The following is a 15,290-nucleotide window of genomic DNA, read 5'->3' on the forward strand; positions in this document are numbered from 1 at the left end:
TATCTTAACTATCTTAAATCTGTGTCTAAGCTTGGGGTTTTTGTGTCCATTTTCTATAAAAATCCTCAGTAATGACAGCCCTTAAAGTCCTTGGATCAAAGATCCCTCTCAATCCCTCTTCTCTGCTGTGCTCAAGATGTGCACAGGTATTCTTGGTGCCTCTTTCCATCTTCTAGTGTGACAAAGTCCTGAAAGCAGCGTTCAGTCGGGATGTTCAGCCTCGGAGAAAATAAACACAACTTTTTCTGGGATTTTCAGAGTTGTTCACTTCATACAGCAAACTTAAGCAATCTGAGTAAATGTGTTGCTGTTTGAGCCTCCATCTCAGCCTCTACATATGGTCAGGATTTCTTTCAAGAAAAAAAGGAAGAACAAAGAAAAGAACATTAAGGGTTTTTTTTTTGGTTGTTTTCGTTTATGCTAAAAATGAAATAAAATGAATAAAACTCCAAAGTTTAACACTGAGCAAATTAAAGTGCAAGATGAACTGAAAATAAATTGACTTTAATGGATTTGTATTCTAGCACGGAAAATCAGCAAGAAAGAACAGTTAGGTTTTAATCACACCTGCTGAGGATTATCATTAATAATTTTCCTATAACATAATGTATGTGCCTAAATGACCACTATCTATAAACCAAGATATTTAACAAGCACTGTTTCTACTGGAGAGAACCCATTGCAGACAGAGGGAGAACATGCAAGCTACACACAGAAAGGCCCCAACCAGATACTGGATTTGAACCCAAGGACGTTTTTGCTGTAAAGCAAGAGTGCTAACTACTGCAGATCTGTGCTGTCCTCTAAACTAAAATATATACCTTAAAAACAAAATCAGTCATAACACTAAACTCACCTGGGTTTTGGAGAAAAGGTGATCAGGCTTTTTCTTCATTTTCTGAGACCAGTTGCTCTGACTCACTTGCAGTCAGTGAAGTTCTTTCTTTTTCTGGGCCGTTCCTCTGCAGCTTCCATCAGACTGATGCTGAAAGCTAATTCATGCATTTATTACTTCTAGGCTGAATAAAATGTATGCATAAATATGTCTGCTAACAGTTAATACAATGGTTTAGTCAAACACCCTGAAGCCGAGAGTCAAGCACATTTTGATTTTTTGATCTAAAACCCACTACAATAAAATAATTATTTCATTGTCAAAATAGTTATGGACCTAACTGGAGGTCTTGAAGATTATATATATATATATATATATATATATATATATATATATATATATATATATATATATATATATATATATATATATATATATATATATATATATATATATATATATATATATATATATATATATATATATATATATCTTATAGAGCATTGTGATAAAGCAAATACCCATGTCAGCTTCATCTGCCACAAACAAAGGTGAAATGTTGACTCAGGACGTGCAAAACCAGCTCGGTGAAGCCATGCATAATGCACCGGCTTAGTGTTGGCTTGTTTGTGGATGAGTCCACTGATGTGACAGTGCTTGGCTGTTAGTGCATGTCAGGTTCTTCAGCACAGAATGGAAAGCATTCTGTGAAGACCTGTTAAGTGTAATTGTGCCCTTCAGACCAGTACAAGAGACAAAGACATCTATTTGGTAGTGGTGGGCAGATTGATCCAAATATCAATAATATCATAACAACGTTAATATTGATATTGATCAATACCAGTGTAATGAGATCGATACTTTAGCTTCAGTTTCTCTCCTGTATGCAGTGCTGCAGTTTCATCAAAGATTCGAGCTGACTGTTTCAGTGCCACTCCTATCACAGCACAGAGCAGGCACACTTTGCTCCTCCCCTCCCCGCAGTGTTTTGATGTTATACCAACATGTAAAATAATTTACTTGGGAAAAAAGGAAATTGCTTTAAATGTTTTATAACATTGTAGAGTGATAATTTTTCTAGGTTTGATTCCACCTTGGCCCAGGCCTTTCACTGTGTGGAGTTTGAAAGAGTAGATATTTGGGTTTTTTGTATTTTTTTTTCTTACACGCTGGTTCTCTACTTGTACAGTTTTTATTGTTCCATGGACAAATGTTATTTGTAAATGTTAATGTATCAGTGTTCAGCAGTTTTATCATGTTTGCTTATTTACCAAAATTTAAACAGACACAGTTCAACGTTGTAAAAAATATCTTTGTTACAGTGCAGCATGGTGGCATGGTGGCTGTCTCACAGCTAGAATAACTTCTGGAAGGTCTGGGTTCGATTCCATCTTGGCCTGGGTCTCTTGCTGTGTGGAATTTGCATGTTCTCCCCGTGTCTGCGTGGGCTTCCTCCCACAATCTGAAGACAGTGATTAAAAGACATATTTTGATTTTTAAGAACTATAATTAAACTAATAATTAAGTTTGGTCAAGTTTAAGAATTACAGTATGATTGAGGTGTTGGTGCTTGAAACTGTAAAGCATCTGGGTATCTTGGAAAGCGCTATATAAGACTAAGGCATTATTATTATTATTATTAATTTAGTTAAATTGGTAATGGAGTAGTACTTACTTTAACAAGCTGAGTTAAAGAAATGGGTGGTGAATGATTTACAGTGTGGATCTGGATTCTGTAGGTGCAGGAGGGCCAGTCTGAACCATATGAGAGTGATAACTGCTAGTAAGCCGATTTAACACATTTATAACATCCAAATTGGTTGACAGAAATCCTAAACAAGGAGGAGGAAATAAGTTGCACATGACCATCATCCAACAGGTAAATATAAGAAAATAAGATCTATTTTATTTTATAAGCCATGGAGCAGTTATACTAAATGGGCTAGATGATGATGATGCAGCAGCAACAGGGTGGCCTCCTAACAGTGCACTATAATACAAAGACTCAACCAGTTCACTTCACTAACCACCATTCTGCCAAGAGCAGACAAAAATGAGGAAACCAGATGAGGTGGCTGTGGGGTGGGGTGTTATGTAGTCCTACTAACCAAAAAAAATAGCATGTAAGCTCAGGTTTTATGTGTTTCTCTTTGAAAACAGTGATACAATTCACATCAACATGAAAGAAATTGCTGGTCACTGTGTGTGAAATCCTGAGGACCGTGACTCAGGTGAGGCCCTGGCTCAATCACAGTGTCTGTGATTAATAGTGAGCCAGGAATATATCTGTTAATATTATTAATTATTGCATTATTACAAATTGTTCAACCACATTAACTTGAAATCTGCAGCTGACCTGCACGATGCCTATTAGAACAGAAAACATGTATCATTGGATCCCGAGCCCTCTATGTGTTTATGAAAATACTCTTATTGTGTATGCGCACACCACTTTTTTTCTTAGAAGCAACTTTTCCAACCACATCAGGCATAAGATATAATGTGCTTTCAGGGCAGGGGTATCAAACGAAATCACAGGATGGGCCAAAATTGAAGACACGGTCTGAGTTGCCGGCAGAACAGGATTTTAACCCTTATGCCCTCCTCAGGCATTTTAGTACATTTTTTTCAGCTTTTTTTTTTTTCATTTGTTGATCATTTTGGCTGTGTTGCAGCTAGTGGCATGATTTTTTTGCATGAAATCTTTTTATTTAATTTTTTAAATCTAATGTCTTTTACGCTTACATGTCATTCATACTCTCGCAGTGCATTTTGCACCCTCTAGACACCTTTGTGGCAAAAATGTACACACACCTAAATACTGCTATAAAATCATGATAGGTCAATATTTTTTTGCTTTTTTTTTCATGAATCACTTAATCAACTACTTAATCGACTATTTTTTATGTAGTGCCAGAAATTCCCTATACACACAAAAACAGCCATAAAATCCTCATAGGTTAATTTTTTTTTAAACTTTTTTTTCATAAATCACTTAATCAGTTTCAGACCTATTCAAAAATACCAAACATTAAATAATTTTCAGCATTTTAACCCCTTAAATGCCAGTTTAATCACATGAATAATTAATTATTCATTTAAAAAAAACACCACAAAACTGAATTATTTTCAATATAATAAATGGTAGGGGGGTGGGCATGGGGGGTGATTAGAGCCACCTGCGTGGCCAAAAATGCCTCATTGACTTCCAGTGAAATCACAGTTTTTGATCTCACTGCAGTTGCTGTATAAAACCATGCATTCTGTAATGTTAGCATTTCATTTTGAAGAGAAGTAGTGATATTTGACATTTTGACTGTATTCCATGAGATTCAGTCATTTTCCCATTTTAGGCTGATGAATGAAATTCTTGTATTTGTGTGTGTGTGTGTGTGTGTGTGTGTGTGTGTGTGAGAGAGAGAGAGAGAGAGAGAGAGAGAGAGAGAGAGAAAATGAATGTGTGTGAATCTGTAAGCACACACTGATATTTTAGGGGTGAAAAGGGTCCCCTTTAAAGATGTGTTTCATGTGTCTTTGAGAAGTTTTTTATAACAACAAAAAAAATGTTAGCATGTTTATGCACCTGGCTGCATTTACAGCCGAAGATAAACATGCAGCTTGGCTGAGAAGTCATTTCATTAGTGAGCAGAGAAGGAGAAAGACATTTTAGTACAGAGGAAGCATTAGGAATGGTCATGCAACCTTTCTTTACCTCTGAGCTGCAGGGCTCATCTGAAGAATGAGATGGAGACCAAACTTTTTCACTGTCCACTCACATTTAGGATGGCAGGATCCTCTGTGCCCTCTTCACTTTCAGAGGAAAGGTCACAGGTACTCTCAGCAGTGGAGGACTCCAGTGACCATTCTGTGTTAGACTCCCCCAACAAAGTTTGTCTTCTTCTACCTCTGATGTCAGGTATCAGGTCCTCTGCCTCCCACCTATTTGGAAAATTCCCGTTTTCTGTTTTTCACTCTTCATTCATTTTTGGGGGTCAGGTTAGCTTAGATGTCACTGTAAATAGTGCTGACCAATGTTTTTATCCACTGATCACTGATCAATGTGTCACTGGCAACACAGAAAACACACAGGTCTAGGCCTGTGCAGCACCTGTTGCAGTGCATTGTGGGATTTGTAGTATAATGTGGTGGGAGCGCTATTTACCGACAGGCAATTAATAATAGCTACATGAAATCATCTTGCGGGGCATATAAAATTATATTGTGGGCTGGGCCTCCAGTCTGACACATATGTTTTAGAGTGTTAAATTTAGAGAATTTGCAGTAAATTGCAGACTGCAAACTTTGTAAATCACAAAAATCACAACCGCTTTCCGTACACAACTTTCACTCACAAAACTGACACTGACACTTTAGTAAATCCAGCTGGGCCCGCGTTTCTGTGAACTGCTCCTTTACGTATGAGTGTGGGCAGGTCCTCGTCTGGACACGGAAGCCGAAGCGCACAAATGTGGGAGAACACGCTCCCCTTTCTTGTGCTGCAAATAGTTTTATGGTCCAAACTAAACTACTGCAGCATCTGTGTGCAGTACAGAGGTAAACACAGACAGCGATTAGAGCAAGACGACAAGTACGCACTTTGTGTCCTTTTATCTGTGATATGAACTGATACAAAGCAGCAAGTTCAGCCTTAGAAGCCAACCTAATTCACAGCCGTGAAAATCGCTTCGCTTTTCTCATGTAATACACATGTAATATGGTAGAAAACGTGATGTTGAGACGGCAGAGTCACGCCCTTCTGCCGCTTTCGTCACGCGTTCGTGCTTCGAGACCAGCTAGTTTGCGGGGCCAGAATTGAACCCGTTTTTCGGCCGAGCACCGAGTGGTTCGGCGGTGGAAAACCCGCCTAATGGTTCAAATTACGGCACGGGCTCCCGAACACTGTTGGTGGGAAAGAGGCCTAAGTTACACGTGAATAAGAACAACAAATAACAAAAACTTGTATTTTGCTACAAGGTGTATTTAAGAGATATTGATTAGACTTCTTCAAATAAATTTTCATGTTTGCTTAAATATGAATAATTGGGGAAACATTTAAGTGTGATGAGATGTATTTTACATTTATTACTCAGGTTAAGTTCCAGAATTAATACTCTCCCAGGCTCAAATGTTAGTGTGTTAACACAGTCTGATGGTTAGAACTAATCAATGACACTTCCAAATTGATTATGTTTTTACTAGTTATTTGGTATAATTTTAGATGTAATGCAGTTTGAATCTTTCCTCCTCTCATTCTTCTAGACATATCCAAGCCCAGGTGTATGTTGCCAGTGCAACCAATGCCAGAGAGTTTCCCTAAGACCCCCCAGGGAGGAGCCAGGGGAAGCTTCCACAGTGACTGGTACAAATCTCATGCCTGGATAGAATCTGGGTCTTATATACATAACAAATGGCTGGAAGTGCACTGGGAGCTGTTTGATGGTGTACCAAGGGAACTCCAAGAGCTAAGTGATACACATTGGGCCTGTAGGCACATAGCATGACACAATATTATGGACATGCTGCCTGCAATAGTACAGGTGCTTAAAGAGATCGCATCTGAGAACCATCCACAAACAGCTGTTGAAGCAAGATGGATATTGGCTGAAACTGATCTGAATTTTGCCGGATCTCTTGTTCTGTTTAGAAAGGTTCTGAGTGACTCCAAATTTTTAATCAGACATGGTCCAGTCTAAAACAGTGGACTATGCTAAGGCTGTTGAACTTATTGAAGCACTTAAAGAGACACTGGTTCACTCGGTTTTTAGACCCATACCAGGATATTTTTTATGAGTTGTTCAGGTTGTATAAAATATCAGTTCTTTTACCTGTGAGCAGTGCATCCTGTGAATGAAGTTTTTTATCTCTCAGGCTCATAAAGACTTATATGCAGTCTACTATGACAGGAAAGAGACTATCGAGTTTGGCTGTACTCAGTACTGAATCAAAACGCACAAAAGCATTGGACTTAGATACATTCGTGAAACACTTTGCTGAGCAACATGGAAATTGCCACATACAGCTGTTATAGTGTTGTTGTTTTTCAGTGTCTCTTCTTTTGTATATATAGTATAAATCTGTTCAAGCCACTGAGGGACAAATGGGGAGAATGTGTGTTCTGAGTAAACAATAAAAGCAATGTCTAATACCTTGTTTGAGTGCCATGACCCATTTATTTCCACAGTGTATTTATGCTCAACTTAGTACAGCTCAGTTCATAGATCTTCATGGGTCAGTTTTTCTTTGGCTAGATTCTTGTACAAATGCTGCCTGCAACGTTGCCACTCTGAGAATCGAAAACTGTTGGCTTTCCCTCTCACACATCTGCCAGTCATCACCTGTGTCTTACCGTAATGCCTTTCCTTTGATAATGCCCCACCTACAGTAGTGTTACCATTCTTCTATCTCCTATTAAGTGAGATCACATTGAATGGTCACGTATTCAGAATATGAACTGTTTCACATGAAACAACAAACGCAAGACATTGATTGCACGAGATTAAGTTTGTCTGTATGAGTTTGGAAATGGGAACCCGTGCCCTTTTTTAGTGTGTACATACTATTTCTCATCAAACTGCGATAACTGATTAATTTAGAATATATACATCTGCCATATGTTGCCACCCCTCAAAAATTCCTGCCCCGATCTCGCCACCCCATAGATATTTTTCTAGATCCTTGCTATCAACACCTATGCCCTGCCAGCTGTCGGATACCGTGCTGGGATAATAAGCTGGCCAAAGGAGGAAATAGAAGCCACTAATGTTAAAACAAGAAAGCTCCTCACCATGCATGGAGGGTTTCACCTCAAATCCAGCACCCTGAGACAATACACTAAGCGGAAGGAAGGTGACCGAGGACTAGTGAGTGTCAGAACCACTGTCCTAGATGAAACAACGAAGATCCATGAATACATCAGGAAGATGGTCACAAAGGATCATGTCTACCACAACAGCCAAGACTCCAGGTGCAGGCTGTGCAGAGATGCCCCTGAGACAATCCAGCACATAACAGCAGGGTGCAAGATGCTAGCAGGCAGGGCATACATGGAAAGCCATAACCAAGAGGCTGGCATAGTATACAGGAACATCTGTGCTGAATATATATATATATATATATATATATATATATATATATATATATATATATATATATATATATATATATATATACATAAAATTTGAGACGGGCCAGGCCAGCACCTGATGCATGCCCTCACTTATCGCGGGTGTTACATTGCAGGACCACCCACGATAAGTGAAAATCCGCGAAGTAGGGACGCTATATTTATTTTAATACTTATATATTATTTTAGTAGTTATACACTATTTTAAGTTTTTATAAACCCTCCCCACACACTTATACACCAAAAATATACATTACTGTACAACACGAGTACCGCAAAAACCCGTGAAACAGCGTAAATACCGCAATAAATATTTTACACTAATATTGATTGAAAACCCGCGAAACAGCAAGTCCGTGAAAAGCGAACCGTGAAGTAGCGAGGGATTACTGTATATAAAAAAGGTATTTCATTTACTTAAAATGCATTTCTGGCATTTTAGTGGGAACACTGTTGTTTTAGCCAGTGCATCAAAGTATAAGTTTTGTTGTAGCAAATCTCAGAATCCTCGACATCAGTCAAATTTATGATATGATTTCAGCAGGCCAGATTAAAAAGACCAACGGGCTGGGTGTGGCTCGCGGGCCATTTTTTATTCTTGCTCCTGCAACACAATAATTTTCCTTGTGGGATCAATAAAATATCTATCTATCTATCTATATTTGAAATCCTCTGAAACTTGGCACAAATACTCTTTGGGTACGGCTTTACAAATTAGGGGAGACTGATTTTCGATTTCTGACTTTTTTTAAATTTATTTTTAAAAAATTTCACATTGTACATGTAAAACTTTTAACAGTTGAGCCCTGAAGGCTCTTGTTTTAATATTTTTCAGTTACAGTTTGGGCAGGTTTAAGCAACAGAATTACTCAGTTAGATTTATTCTTGTTTAATAAAGTTTGGGGTTAAAATTGTTTCTTTCACAGATGAAAATGTTTGTGTTTGTGCAGTTTTTAAGCACATACTTTCTTTCATATCAAATCTAGTCAAGGGACCGCCTCTCTGTGAACCATCAGTACTCCCTGACTCATTAATACTAAACTCACCCATTCTGTGACTCATCACCAGTTTTACTGGTTTCAGGTCAGTTTTAGTTTCAGCAATTAGCATTTCTCCAGTCAGTTTCCCTCAGTGTCGCAGACCCTCGCATGTCAGTAAAATGTGATTGGTCAGTTTCAATTAGGCTCCTGGAAGAACATTAGTTAGTAAGATTAGGGATTGGTATAAATATGGAATCTGTAAGGAAGGAGAGACACTCCAGTCTTTGTGGACCTTTGGCTATAGCTGCCACCATCATTCTGCATGTTTGGTGCTGATTGTACTTCATAGTTTGCACTGCTGTCTAAGGTTGGTATTCAGAGATGTTCACTGATATCAGTTTATGAAATCCTGTCTGTTTTTTGGTTTGTTGGGCAGCACGGTGGCACGGTGGCTAGCACTGCTGCCTCACAGTTAGAATACCATCTGGGAGGCCTGGGTTTGATTCCACTTTGGCCTGGGCCTCTCTCTCTCTGTGTGGAGTTTGCATGTTCTCCCCATGTGTGGGTTTTCTCTGGGTACTCCGGTTTCATCCCACAGTCCAAAGACATGCACTTACTGGGGTTAGGTTAATTGGCCAGTCTAAACTGCCCATAGGTGTGAATGTGAGTGTGGATGTTGTGTGTCTCTCTGTGTTGGCCCTGCGACAGGCTGGCGACCTGCACGGGGTGTACCCTGCCTCTCTGTCAGCTGGGATAGGCTCCAGCCCTCCCGCGACCCTAAACAGGATAAGCGGAAGTGAATGGATGGATGGATAAAGGTTTTATAAATGAAATATTTGTGCACTTAACTTTTGGTGTAACCACACTGTAATATTATGTTAAGCCAACTTGCTGTGAGAGAACGAGTGACATCAATAACTGCAACAAACTGAACTAAATTCATATTTTAAATAGTATAACAGCTGGGCCAACTGGACCCCAATGAGAAACATTAAGTTGACCCAACAACTATTATAAGCTGCACTTACTCAGTTTTCACCTTGGAGAAAATTTGGACCAACTTTGACCAGAGAGAAATAAATAAGTTGAGCCAACTCAAAAGTCTGAATGATTAAGTTCTGTCAACTTAATATTTTGAACTGTGTATATGTTCTGTCAACTAAATGGCAACGTAAAGTTCTATGTTTTTTGAGTAAACTCCAAAAAGTAGTACAACTTACTTACTTACTGTTACTGAACCGTTTTATGTTGAACCACCCCTTTTGTAATTTGCTGTTTACTTTGCTGTTTACTCTCTGACCTGGTCATCAGCAACTGTGACCAGCTCTCTAAAACCAGAGATTTGGCAGTTTACAGTTGTGGCAAATTTGGTTGTGTTAACAATGCCAAGGAAGAAAGACATCGGCGATGTTTTCAAACAACTGTTGCTTCCCATTAATCTCGGTAGGGTTATAAAGCATTTCCCAACAATTTTAAATCCATCATTCTACAGTGACAAAGATTCTTCACAAGTGGAAAACATTCAAAATGGTTGCCAGTCATCTCAGCAGGGGACGTCTCAGCAAATTTACCCCAGTATCAGACCAATGCAATACTCAGAGAAACTGCAAAATACTCAAGAGCTACATCTCAGACTCAGCAAATTAAATATTAAAAGTTCATGACAGTCCAATTGGAAAAAGATTGAACATGTATTGTTTCTTAGGAAGGATTGCTAAAAGAAAACCTTTTCTCTCTAAAAAGAGAGGTTTGCAAAGTTGCATCTGAACAATCAAAAGATTTCTGGAACGACAAGACCAAAGTGGAAATGTTTATCCATAATGCAAAGTACCAATTTGGCAAAAGCCAACTGTCAAGGATGGTGGTGATGACTTGAGTTTGTTTTGCAGCCACAGGACCTGGGCAGCGAGGCCAGCTAAAGCCAGGAGTCATGGAACAGGACCCTGAACCCAAACACAAGCAAATCTAGAGGAAAAAAGTCAACATGTTGTAATAACCTAGTCATTGTCTACACCTCAACCCAATAGATATGATGTGGTGGGACCTTAAGAGAGCTGTGAATAAATCCAAACCCATGAACCTCAATGAACTAAAGCAACACCAAAGAAGAGTGGGCCAAAATTCTTCCATAACAATGTGAGAGACTGATAAAGTCATACAGAAAAAGTTACTTCTATAAGCTGCTGAATTGTGGCGTATCCTTAGTGTTCCACATATTGCGTCTTAATTTTGGCATCATTGTTGTTAAATAAATAATGAAAATGTGTAATATGTCATGTATTTTTGTGAATAAAATAAATCCATTCAGACAACTATTCTATTTGTTCCTCCTGGATACACTGTTGTGACCAAGTCCTTCAATTCAAATGACAGTATCAGTGGTTTCTGCAGACCCTGAAATACAACCTATACGAGCGTTTCCAAAACGAGTGCCCCTACAGGTGGCAGGAAACAACGCTATCTGCTGTGATGTGTGTATAAGCCGCAGAACACTTTTTAAAATAATATTTAGCGTGTCATGTTTAAGCTTTTTCTGTGGCAGCTACCGTCATTTAGTCCCTACAGACTTTTCTATGTGAAGCGATAGCGTGTTATTGTACGACCAACTTTTTATGAATACAGTGTGTTGAGAGGAAAGCTCCGAGCAAAAACGGGTAAAGACAAAGATCCCCGAGCAGGTACGGATGAAGACAGAACGAGAAGCACCCCTGCAGCATGAAGCTGCTGAAGGAAAGGTAGGTATGGGGTTAGCAGGAGATTGGCTGCTGGGATTATGGAGAGACTGAATTAGCAACACTGACAGGATTAATATTACACATCATTAATTTTATTAATCTCCTCCATCCTACAGGTAGCATTAACATTAAAACTGAAAATCAGTAACTGTGTCTGCAGCCAATCCCTGAATTCAAAGTACATAAAGTGTGTATTTGCAGCAGAAGTCTTGCCATCAGAAAGCAGTCATGCTGATGGACATCATCCCTGAGGCGCCTAACAGAGAATGCAGATCAAAGTTACTATTAAATATGGGAAAAGTTTAGAGAATGATCAGAGAATCCGATCTACACCTCTGCTGGTGTCACACATTTGCACATCCTCATCATCAGAACTGCTTTCTGAAGTGCTCTCTTCCCTCTGCCATCTTCATTGTGAAGCCCCTTCAGTGGTTCTGCAAGAGTCCCAGGAGTCTGGAAGATCCTGAGGTATTCCTCTCCGACACCTTCAGCTGCATCTGCAGTTTAGCTTTGAGCTCAGTGTGTCCACAGACCTGAATCACACAGCACAGCAGGTCAGTCGGGAATCTTTAATTACTTTTCTTATGATAAAACTGTTACATAAATGAAGCTGGAGAAAGTCAGGATTTTGGCACCTGTAGAAAAGCCAAACCTTTTTCATTTTAAGCAGGCTACGTAAACCACAATAGCCTCCTAACAGCCAATCAAAAAAGACCATAAATGGCTCCAACTTTTTCAAAGTTCAGTGAGCCAGAAGGATATTTTGGCTGTTTAAAAAGCTCTTAGAACAGATACTTAAGGAATTATACTAGAACAAGTTGAACCATCCTGTCTCTGTTCCTACCTTCCTCCACAGCAGCATCCTGCAGACTCAGCTCCCTCTGCCTGACAGACGTCCAGTGTGGCCTAATTTCTTTCAGGAGGATCGCGTCCTCTTCCTCAGTCCTTCTCACAGCCCTCAGCTCATCAAAGACCTTCATTATGGAGAGAATTCAACCAATCCTTAAATTAAAAGAACACAGGACACTTTTGCTCTCAAATTATCTTCCCTGATAGAAAACCTAACTAAAACCAAAGTCAATCGTAGCATTGAAGGGTAGCTGCCACAGGAGAGTACAGCTCTCAGTGAAGATGTCCACTCTGCTGCTGCTTCTACCGTGGCAGCAGTTCACATAGCAGAGAAGACTGCTGTTTGCTGGTCTACTCTGATATATATATATATATATATATATATATATATATATATATATATATATATATATATATATATATATATATATATACTGTTAATAATGTGTCAGATAAGCACATTAAACACAAACTTTATGGACACAAAATCAGCATCCACTCTGTCATGAACTCACTGGTGTGTCTGTGTGTGATCAGTCACAGCTCTGACTGAAGGACTTTTCCACACTCACAGAACATGTGAATATTATACATTTTCTTCTTTATGCAGGTTTGTGCAGAGATCTTTAGCTTGTGGAATGCTTGTGGAGAACCCTTTTTGAAATGGGAAGGTGTCTATTACTAGAAAAGAGGTGTCACATTTTTCTTACTAGAAAAGAGGTTACCAAAAGTTTTATGGCCTTATGCTGTTCAAAATGCTGCTCACATTCGTAACAGATGTTACAGCGACAGAACTAATAACACACCATACTTCATGCTAATAGGAAGAAAGCCAGATCTCTCAAAAATGTGGGTGTTTGGATCAGAGTGTTATGCGTACAAACATGACAGCATATCTACATGCTCCAATAGATGAAGAAAGGGTTAGCAAGCACTACTCAAGAAAGCATGTATCTAACTCAGCTGTTAAATGGTATGGATAAAAGAGTGTACACATGCACATTGATTCACGGAGACAATCAGGGAGCCATTGCACTGAGTAAGAACCCAGTGAACAGACAAAGATCTAAACACATTGATGTAAAGTACCATTTCATCTGTGAAGCATTAAGCCAGGGTAAAATAGATCGCGTCTATTGCCCAACAGAAAACATGGCTGCTGACATAGTGACAAAACCTGCAACCAAAGCAAAACTTGTTAAATTCAAAATGTGGTTCTTTGGAAATTAAGTATCTGGGTTACAATGATGAGAACAAGGGTGGGGTGTTAAGTTCTGTTCTCAATTCTCCCATTAGACACTAAGGTTTTATTTTGGTGAGCACTTTTTTTTTTTTTTTTTTTTACTTTGTTTTACGACCTTGTTGTGATCCATTTTTTACGGCAGTGATGAAAAGTGTACGCAGTAAAAACGTTTACAACCATGGCTACTGAGCACATTTCCAGAGCTGTGATGAAGTTAAGACTAAAGGAGTCAAGAGACTAAAACGTGTGATCATTTCCAACATGGAAGAAGATGCAGCAAACCCAACACCTCCATACACAGACAGAGGTTTTTATGATTTGTGCAGTATCAAAATGATCCACTGCAACGCAAAGATAAAATATTACTTTCTTACTGTTTTTTACGTATTTGTTCGTGATTTCCCGGAGAAAACCGAACACGTCATTCACAGCCTCTTTCAGGTAAAACCGCTAGAGGTCGCTTAATTTTAAAACCTAAGTATTGGTCATAAAACCAAACGACCTATGAGGTCGTTTTTTGAGGGAAGACAGGCTCTGACATAGTCCACATGGGCACTTTAAGAGGTAAACTACAAGTGCAGTCCCACATTCTAACCCCTGCTGATTTTACCACAGTGTTACTCTGTCCTTCTAAATGTGCATGTAAAAACTGCAATGCAATACAATTAAAATGCATTTATCATATTTGCTTGATAAGAAAAATGTGACACACTGTCTTGGTATTTTAGCCATAGTTTCGCTGTATTTACCCACTTATTACCAGTAATAATAAAACAATATTATACCATAACTTACCATATATTAACTGGTTAAATACTTTACAGCCATTAATGATTTTAAAGTCATTAAAGGACTGTAAAGGTTACCAAACAAGACAGTTGGGTATTACACAATCCTCTCCAAACGTCACTCTCTGCGTATAACACATTACGCATTTGGCAGCTTGTAAAAAGAGAAGGAATTCTAACTATGCAATGTCTCTCCTTAAGCCAACACCAATTTCTCCTTGGAGAAAAATCTATTCCTAATAAAAAAAATAAATAAATAAAAATTAGTATCACACTGAATTCAGATGTTTTGTAACTACATTCATTATGCACACTTGACAGTAATACATCACTGGTCCTTGGACATTTTTTAAAATGAAACTTTTTCACTAAATTTTGGATGAAAATCAGTACATGCTGTTAAGCTTCTTGAAAAAGTTCTTGAATAATAATTTATATATTTGCTGTGGTTCTGATAACTGTGTAACAATTTCTCTAAGCCAAAGACAAATGCATTTGTAGGACTGCAACTCTTCAACTTAGAATGTGGATACAACAAAGAGGAATCATTTCAGAGAGTTCAGAGAACGTCTGACGAAAACAGCTAATGAATAACAACAATAACCAAAATCAAAAATAAATACAGACTGGATGAAAATGATTCTCCTTTGTTGTCTCTTTAATGATATACAAACACACACACACACACACACACACACACACACACACACACACACACACACACACACACACACACA

Source organism: Archocentrus centrarchus, chromosome 4, assembly GCF_007364275.1.
Source record: "Archocentrus centrarchus isolate MPI-CPG fArcCen1 chromosome 4, fArcCen1, whole genome shotgun sequence".
In the NCBI taxonomy this organism is placed as follows: Eukaryota; Metazoa; Chordata; class Actinopteri; order Cichliformes; family Cichlidae; genus Archocentrus; species Archocentrus centrarchus.